Here is an 8621-nt window from a genome sequence, read left to right on the forward strand (position 1 = left end):
AACCAACCAACCAAACAAACAAACAAACTGAAAATGGTAGTGCACACCTAGTCTAACACACAGGAGTAGAGGAGGGAGGACCAGAGGCCAAGGCCATCCTTACCTACAAAGTTTCAAACCAGCCTGGCCTTGAGTCCTTTGTAACAAACAAACCAATAAAAACCATGATCTTACTACTCCAAACTTCTGGAACTTTCCAGTACAACCTAGAAACCCACAGCTGTTTTCTTGGCTATTTTGTAGTTGAGAATGACCTTGAACTTTTTTTTGTTTTTGTTTATGATTTTTCGAGACAGGGTCTCTCTGTGTTAGCCTTGGCTGTCCTGGACTCGCTTTGTAGACCAGGCTGGTGTAGAACTCACAGCGATCCACCTGCCTCTGCCTCTGGAGACTTTGAACTTCTGAGCCACCCTTTTCCATGTTTCCAAATCAGAGTGTGCCACCACACCCTCATAGCTGCTTTGAAAAAGGATTAGAGGGGCTGGAGAGATGGCTCAGAGGTTAAGAGCACTTGGCTGTTCTTCCAAAGGTCCTGAGTTCAATCCCCAGCAACCACATGGTGGCTCACAACCATCTATAGTGAGATCTGGTGTGCAGGTGTACATGCAGGCAGAGCACTGTATACAAAATAATAAATAAATATTAAAAAAAAAAAAAGAAAAGAAAAAGGATTAGAACCTCTCTGGACTATTGGACTACACATGACCTCTGCTTTTTCTCCTAATTCTAGATTCTTAGGTCATTCTCCTCCCTCTGGCTGTAGGTCCCAACCATGATACGGGCCTCCCTCTCTTTTGTTCTTTCTAGCATTTCCTTTCTTCTTTCCCTCCTTTCTCCTCTCTCACCCATTTCTTCCTCCTCCTCCCGGCTGCCTTTGAACGCCATGGATAGCCAACAGTGACCACGAACTTCAGCCTTCCTGCCTTCACCTCCCAAGTGGTGGGACCATTGTTCTGTGCCAGCGGAGCCAGCTAACATTTCTACGTATTGTTTAGAGTTCTCTGTGTGTGAGTGTGGCATGCACAAGTGCGATGTCACGTGTGTAGAGGTCAGAGGACAAGTTTTTGAAGGCCTCCTCCTATCTCAATGTAAGAGTGCTGAGACAGTGCGCTAGGCCACTGCACCCAGCATTTTGTGTGTTCTGCAGATCAAACATGCGTGATCAGGCTTGTTATGGTGAGCACTTTAACACACTGGGCCAACTCCTGGGCCCCAGCATTTTTACTTCTATAAGACAGTCTTAGTGAGAAATGGTGCCAATATTTAAAACATGTCTAATATTTAAGACAACTTCTTTTTGCAAAATGTAAAGTTGAGGTGCTAATGAAATGGCTCAGCCATACAGGCTCTTGCTGCCAAGCCTGACAGCAGCAGGAGAAGGTAAAAACCAATTCTCCTGATTTCTATAAGAACGTAGTGACGTGTGCATACACACAATACAAATTTAAAAAACAACACCTTTTTAGGTGTTATGAGCACTTTCTGCTCTTTCAGAGAACCAGAGTTTGGTTATGCTGAGGGTCATAACCACTGGTGGCTCCAGCTCCAGGGAAATCAGTTGCCTCTAGACTCCATTGGAAGGCACACTTATGTGTACATGCCCTCATGCAGACACACACTGTTTTACTCTTTGTTTGTTTGTTTGTTTTAGAGACAGGGTTTCTCTGTGTATCCCTGGCTGTCATGGACTCACTTCGTAGCCCAGACAGAGAGCTGCCTGCCTCTGCCTCCCTAGGGCTGGGATTAAAGGTGTGTGCCACCATGCCCAGCAATGTCTTACTTTTTAGTGCTGTGATGATAAGACACTATGAACAAGGCAACTTATAAGAGAAAATATTTAATTTGGGGATCACAGTTCCAAAGGGTTAGAGTCCACGGTCATTGTGGTGGGGAGTTTGGCAGCAAGCAAGCAGTCAGGCAGGCAGGCAGGCAGCAGGCAGCAGGCAGGCAACAGGCAGGCAGGCAGGCAGGCAGGTAGCAGGCAGTGTTGGACCCTGGGAGTCCAATTCGGTAAGGGGGTCACCGTGAGAAACCACTCAAGTCACACCAGCTGAGAGGTATAGGTAAAATTTATTACTGACACACCAGAAGTCCCAATTGTTGATGTGTCAGGGTCCCTCAGCACTCAGGAGGCAAAGGACCCCGGGTAGCTGTTACAGACTGCTTATAAAGGCTAAAACCATAAGCCAGGAGGGAGGACTGACCTTTAAACTGATTGGTTAGGCTGCTGTATCTGAGGTATGTGAGCAGGATGATTGGCTCGGCTGGGTTAACTGGGGACAGAGAGCGGGCCCTGTGGTGGCTTTCTGGGGTGTTTTCCTAGAGCTGCAGGTGGTGTTTTGTTTTGATGGTTCTTGGAACTAGGGCAGGGGACAAATGGCCCCGAGCTTGACCTTGTTTTTCAGGCTTTTCAGCAGGTAGGCAGCAGGCAGGCAGGCAGGCAGGCAGCAGGCAGGCAGGCAGCAGGCAGGCAGGCAAGCAGGTGGCAGGCAGGCAGGCAGGCAGGCAAGCAGGCAGCAGGCAGGCAGGCAGGCAGGCAGCAGGCAGGCAGGTGGCAGGCAGCCAGGCAGGCAGCAGGCAGGCAGGCAGGTGGCAGGCAGGCAGGCGGCAGGCAGGCAGGCAGCAGCAGGCAGACAGGCAGCAGGCAGCAGCAGGCAGACAGGCAGCAGGCAGCAGCAGGCAGGCAGGCAGGCAGCAGGCAGGCAACAGGCAGGCAGGCAGCAGGCAGGCAGGCAGGCAGGCAGGCAGGCAGGCAATAGGCAGGCAACAGGCAGGCAGGCAGGCAGGCAACAGGCAGGCAGGTGTGCCTAGAGCAGTTGCTGAGAGCTCACATATGATCCACAAGCAGGAGGCAGAGAGAGTGCTAACTAGGAATGTCATAGGCTTTTAAAGCCTCAAAGCCCACCTCCTGTGGCCCATCTCTTCCAACAAGGCTATACCTCTGTTTTTATTTTTTCTAGACAGGGTTTCTCTGTGTAGTCTTGGCTGTCCTGGACTCCCTTTGTAGACCAGGCTGGCCTCGAACTCACAGCAATCCATCTGCCTCTGTTACCCAAGTGCAAGAATTACAGGCCTGTCACCATACCAGGCCTGAGATGAGTTTTGTTTTTGTTTTTCAGATAGGGTTTCTCTGTGTAGCCTTGGCTGTCTTGGACATGCTTTATAGACCAGGCTGGCCTTGAACTTACAGCGATCCGCCTGCCTCTGCTGAGATGAGTTTTTAAGAGAACATATTTTAATATTGTGTGGCTTAACGAAAAAACCACACCATGAGAGCTGGGCTGAGGCTGACAGGCAAAGAAAAGGGTGGATAGCCCTGTCAAAGGGGGCAGTTTGGGTTTTATAGGTGGTTTTACTCTGGTGGAAGACCTGAGCTGGAGCATTAAGGAAAAGAAACTGTTGCAGGTAAAAGAGACTGTATGCAGTAAGCCAAATTGTATGAGGGGTGGGGGATGGGAGTGGCCTTGGGGATAGCAGGAGATTATAATCAGTCTTTTCTGCGTAGACTCATCAGCAGGTTCTGAGAATTTGCAGAATGCTCAGTTTCCATTTCCCAGAAGGGGCTGGGTCCCACTTGGGTCATTCATCTTGGTGTCTTAAGTGACCCTACTTTGGGCCAAAGATCTGAGCCACCTCAATATTATAATGATTATGTGTAAATATATGTGGATATATGCAGCTGAGTACAGGCGCCAACTCCAGAGAATCTGACTTCTGGCCTCTCCTGGCACCCGTACTCAGGTGCAGATATCCACACATATACATGATCAAAAATAAAATAAACCAGCCGGGCGTGGTGGCGCACGCCTTTAATCCCAGCACTCGGGAAGCAGAGGCAGGTGAATCGCTGTGAGTTCGAGGCCAGCCTGGTCTACAAAGAGTCCAGGAGAGCCTACGTCTCTGGCCTCTGGATTGCATACGGTCCTGTACAGTCCTTTCCCTATATAACGCTACTTAATAAACTCACTAACTTTGCTTCCCCTTGGCTTGTTCTGAAATTCTTTTCTGCAGAGTAGTCAAGGATCCAGCTTTAAGTGAACGGAGGTCCCTAAAGGGGAAGGGATGTCCTCCAGCTGCTGTCGACAGCACAGGCCTGTGTCCTCCAGCAAACGTGCAGTTTCACACCCTCATCGCTTTGTGCAACACCGAGTTTATCAGCATTCCCAACCCTTCTTTCTTCATCTTAGTTGCATTCCAACCCAGAGAGATTAAATCTTCTTGAAGGCATTTAAAACAAAAACAAAAACGGTTAGTTTAAAAATATTTTTATGGTTCCTGCAACTTAATTTAAAAGTGACTTCAAGGCCACAAAACTGGTCTCTGCCATTAATTAGATTTCATAGGCATGTCTGTAAAGGTATAAATTATTTTGTAGAAATATTACTAAATGTACCACTATAAGAAATTAGCCGAGCTCTTTGACGTAGGGAAAACAAACACTGGGAGGATATTTGCCTGCTTATGTCAGCACTGGCTTTTCCATGTCCTGCCCTTGCTGGAGCTGTGGGCCCTCCTCCTCACAACTGGACCCAGGCAGGGCCTTCCTACGCCCTTGGGTGGCCTGCTTGGCCTACCCTCCCCTCTCAGGGGTGTCACGTGGGCTGATGAGATAAAGTCTGTGAAGGCCTTTGTCAACAGTAAGGCGCAGCTGAATGCCAATTGTTGCTGCTGTTGTTATTACACAAATCACACTCCAGGGAAACCCTGCTGCCTCGGTCCACCCCTCCTCCTAACCCATCAGGATGGACAGCCCAGGAAACGCTGAGGCTAGACAGCCCCTCCCACGTGGGCGGGAGCTCAGCTTAGGGGAGGGGAGGTCTTGCCCCCCCCTCGCCCCCCCCCCCCCCCCAGTCAATAATGGTTTTTCCAGTTCTTCCTGCCTTCAGGGGCCTAACTCCGGAAGGAAATCTCCTCAGTTCCAGTGAAAGCTCTGGGGTTGCAGAAATCATCTACTACTCCGTTGGCGTCTCCTCAGGGCTCCCCCTCCCAGCCCCCTCCCCTCCTAGTGCCCGCTGGAGCCTGGCTGCCCCGGAAGGATCTGACCGGCGATTTCCTAGAATTGTCTTGCTGGAACTCCTCAGTCATCCAGCTCCCCACCCCCTTCCCCACCTCATCTCAGTCTCTCTGGATGGCTCAGGCCTCTGGGATCAGCACCTCACAGGCCCCCATAGTTGCATCATAGCTTCTCTTTGGGGGGCTGTTTACAGTTCTTGGGAAGAGGAGTTGGGCGTGGGAGTTACAAGGGCTAAGGCAGGGCCCACAGGAAAGTTGAGCCTGCTGTGGTTGCCGGGGCAACCATTTTATCCGAGCGAGGCTGGTGGGTAGCATCCGACCACGTAGGCGCCCTCTCTCAGTAGATCACATGGCTCTCCAAAGCCACCTTTTAGTGTGCGGAGGGAGGAGCGTTGCCTGCCTGCTAGCCAGGCCGCCACGCTCCTGGTCTTCCACCATTCTTTCAGGTCCTTCTTGGCAGACTGCAGGAAGAGGACTGGGAGGTCAGGGCAGAGGCCTGTCTGTGTTTGATGGATGGTACTGAAGAAATGTCTGGCACTTTGCTTCCCTGTGGGGGAAGTGAAGCTACACCTCTCCCCGCCGCGCGAGCGCGCACACACATTCTTGCCTGATGGGCTTAGGAAGGTGGGCGGAGCTGGGAACAGGGGATCCAGACTTGGTTTATTTACTTATTTTTGACAGGTTACCACGTGGCCCAGACTGTCCTCTCACTTGATGGCTGAGGACGACCACCTTCATGTCGCGAGAATGGTGGAACTAAGAGCCCCGGATCACCACGCTTAGCCCCCTTCTGCAGTGTCAGAGCTGGACCTGTGTCTTCATGCATGCTGGGCAAGCACTACAGCAACTGCAGGGCATCTCCAGGCCTGCCGAGGGTCAGCCGGTGAAGTCGGCCTTGCCTACATCAACAGCATAGGGGGCTAGAGTGTACAGAGGAGAAATAACATCGCTCCCACGACACAGCTGAGCTTTGAGGGGATCCCTAGGGGCCAGTCCGATGGCTCAACAGGTAAAGGCGCTTCCCTGAAGCGAATCCGGCAAAGTCGTCCTCTGACCTCCACATAGATGCTGTGGGTTGTGTGAGTCTAACCCCCTACCAGTGCACACAAAAGAAGCAAAACTCTTTAAAGCGTTATAGAAGACGCAACAAAAGGCTCCAGGAGGGCCTGGAAAGATGGCTCTGCAGCTAAGAGCACTGGCAGCCAGGTCCTATTTCTGGCAGCGGCATGGTGGCTCACAGCCATCTGTAACTCCAGTTCCAGGGGACCGTCACCCTCTTGAGACCAGGCATGTATTCGGTGTACATATATACATGCAGGCAGGCCAAACACTCGTAAAAATTTGAAATCTAAAATAATAATAACAAATATAAAAATAAAAGAATTGATTTGGTCTAACATTCTGAGACCAAACTCCAGGCTGGCAAGACTGTGTCTTAAAACCAGAGGGCTGGCACTAAAGCTTGGTGGTGGAGCACTTGTCCGAGGCGCAGGGTCTGCTTAGCACTATGAAGCCAGAAAAGTAGAGGAGGGGTAACCTAACCTACTTCCTGGCTCCTAGGCCTCTGTGATTGAGACTACCAATTATGTTAGCTTACTGTATATGACCTGGAGGGCTTGGGAGACCCCAAAATTCTTTCAGAGGTAGATGAGGTGATGTGTGATCTTTTTTTCTTGGCGGAGAAGGCGGCGGGTTTGAGAGACAGGATTTCTCTGTTACACAGAGTCCTGGCTGTCCTGGCCTCTTTTTGTAGACCAGGCTGGCCTCGAACTCACAGAGATCCGCCTGCCTCTGCCTCCCGAGTGCTGGGATTAAAGGCGCGGGCCGCCACTCCCGGTGTGATCTTAATACCAACATATTACCTGATTCAAGGCAGTGGCTCAAACTAATGATCACCCACTGAAAAGACCCATTTCTCTTGGGAATGCCCTTGTTGGTGTGGGGAGATGGTTCATTCTGTAAAATGTTTGCCTTGAAAGCTTAAGGGCCACACTTGCTATCCTAGCACTGGGGACGGGGAGGGAGACAGTACTCACTGGCCAGCCAGGGGAGCCTAATTGCCAAGCTCCAGGCTAGCCAGAGACTATCTCATGCACAGAAGGCTCAGCAGTTAAGAGCATTGGCTGCTCCTGCAGAGCACTCAGGTTTAGTTCCCAGCACCCACACGGTGGCTCATGAGCATCTGTAACTCAATTCCAGGGGATACAGAGCCTCCTCCTGGCCTCAGTGGGTACTAGGTACACACATGTGCATAAACATACAAGCAGGCAAAATATTCAATACACATAAAGTAAAATAAATCTAAAAAAAGCAAATTAAAGAGGTGGATGGTATTTCTGAAGATGACAGAGGTTGTCTTCCGGCCTCTGGGCACACATTTACTCAAAAAGCAACCAGAGGCAGGCAGTGGTGGTGCACACCTTTAATTCCAGCACTCAGGAGGCAGAGGCAGGTGGATCTTTGTGAGTTTGAGGCCAGTTTGGTCTACAGAGTGAGTTCCAATACAGTCAGGGCTACACAGAGAAACCCTGTTCCCTCTCTCGGAAAACTAAACTAAAAACCAAAAACATAAAAATCTCCTTCTACATAGTAAAATAAATTAAACATATAAAAGATTCATCATGAAATAAAATATAGGAATAAGGACTTTTTTCCTTATTTAGTGATATAGAGAATTTATGCAGGGCTTTGTCTATGCTAAGCAAGCCTTCAGCCAGTGAGATACCTCAATAATACTTTGTTTGAATTTGTTTTTAAGATAGCCTCACGTAGCCCGTGCTGGCCTTGAACTTACTATGTGGCCAAGGCTGACCTTGAACTTCCTGCCTCTGGCTCCAACACAGAACCCAGAGTTTCATGCACCCTAGGAAAGCACTCTGTCAGCTGAACCACATCCCAACCCAACTCTTCTGAGAAAAAGTTTCAGGCTGGCTTGGAATGTGGCCCAGGGTGGCCTCATACTCACAGCAATCCTCCTGACTCAGACTCCAAAATATTGAAATTTCAGGTGTGAGGCAACATCTAGGGCAGTTTATTTTTTTGGGATAAGAGCTCATTAAGTTGTCCAGGCTGGACCCGAACTAATTTTGTAGCCCAGGCTGGTGGCTCTGAACCTTTGATGTTCCTGATGTCAGCCTCAGTAAGTAGCTGGGATTACAGGCTTGCTTCTTTTTGCCTTAATTTTTAATGAGGCCAGTATCAACAGATAACAACCCACAGAAGCAAAAGTTTGTTGGGACTCTTAAAAATTTAGCTCTGCTGGGAATTCTGTGATCTTTTCAATTAAAAGTGTAAAATTAGCTGGGTGGTGGTGGTGCATGCCTTTGATCTTAGTACTAGGTTGGCAGATCTCTCTGAATTTTAGACCAGCCAGGTCTACAGAGTGAGTTCCAGGACAGCCTGGTCTACATAGAGAAACTCCATCTCAAACAAACAAGCAGTAACAACAACAACAAAGTTGAAGGTCACTCTTTTGGAAGCAGAGGGCAGAGAAAGAACAGGATGGCTCCCCAGCAACCCTCTCTCCTACAAAAAGAGACTGTCCCAGGCACAAAGACTTTAATGGGTTTTGCTCACAGGAGAAGCAAGGCATGGGGACCCATAGCCTC

At 49.6% G+C, this 8621-nt stretch overlaps 1 protein-coding gene across 1 annotated transcript in view; it reads left to right on the forward strand.

Moving 5' to 3' along the window:
- The window catches only part of LOC127199491 (protein S100-A2), a 284365-nt gene that overhangs the window by 70253 nt on the left and 205491 nt on the right, over positions 1-8621 (forward strand). The window lies entirely within an intron of this gene.

Source organism: Acomys russatus, chromosome 15 (assembly GCF_903995435.1).
Source record: "Acomys russatus chromosome 15, mAcoRus1.1, whole genome shotgun sequence".
Classification (NCBI taxonomy): Eukaryota; Metazoa; Chordata; class Mammalia; order Rodentia; family Muridae; genus Acomys; species Acomys russatus.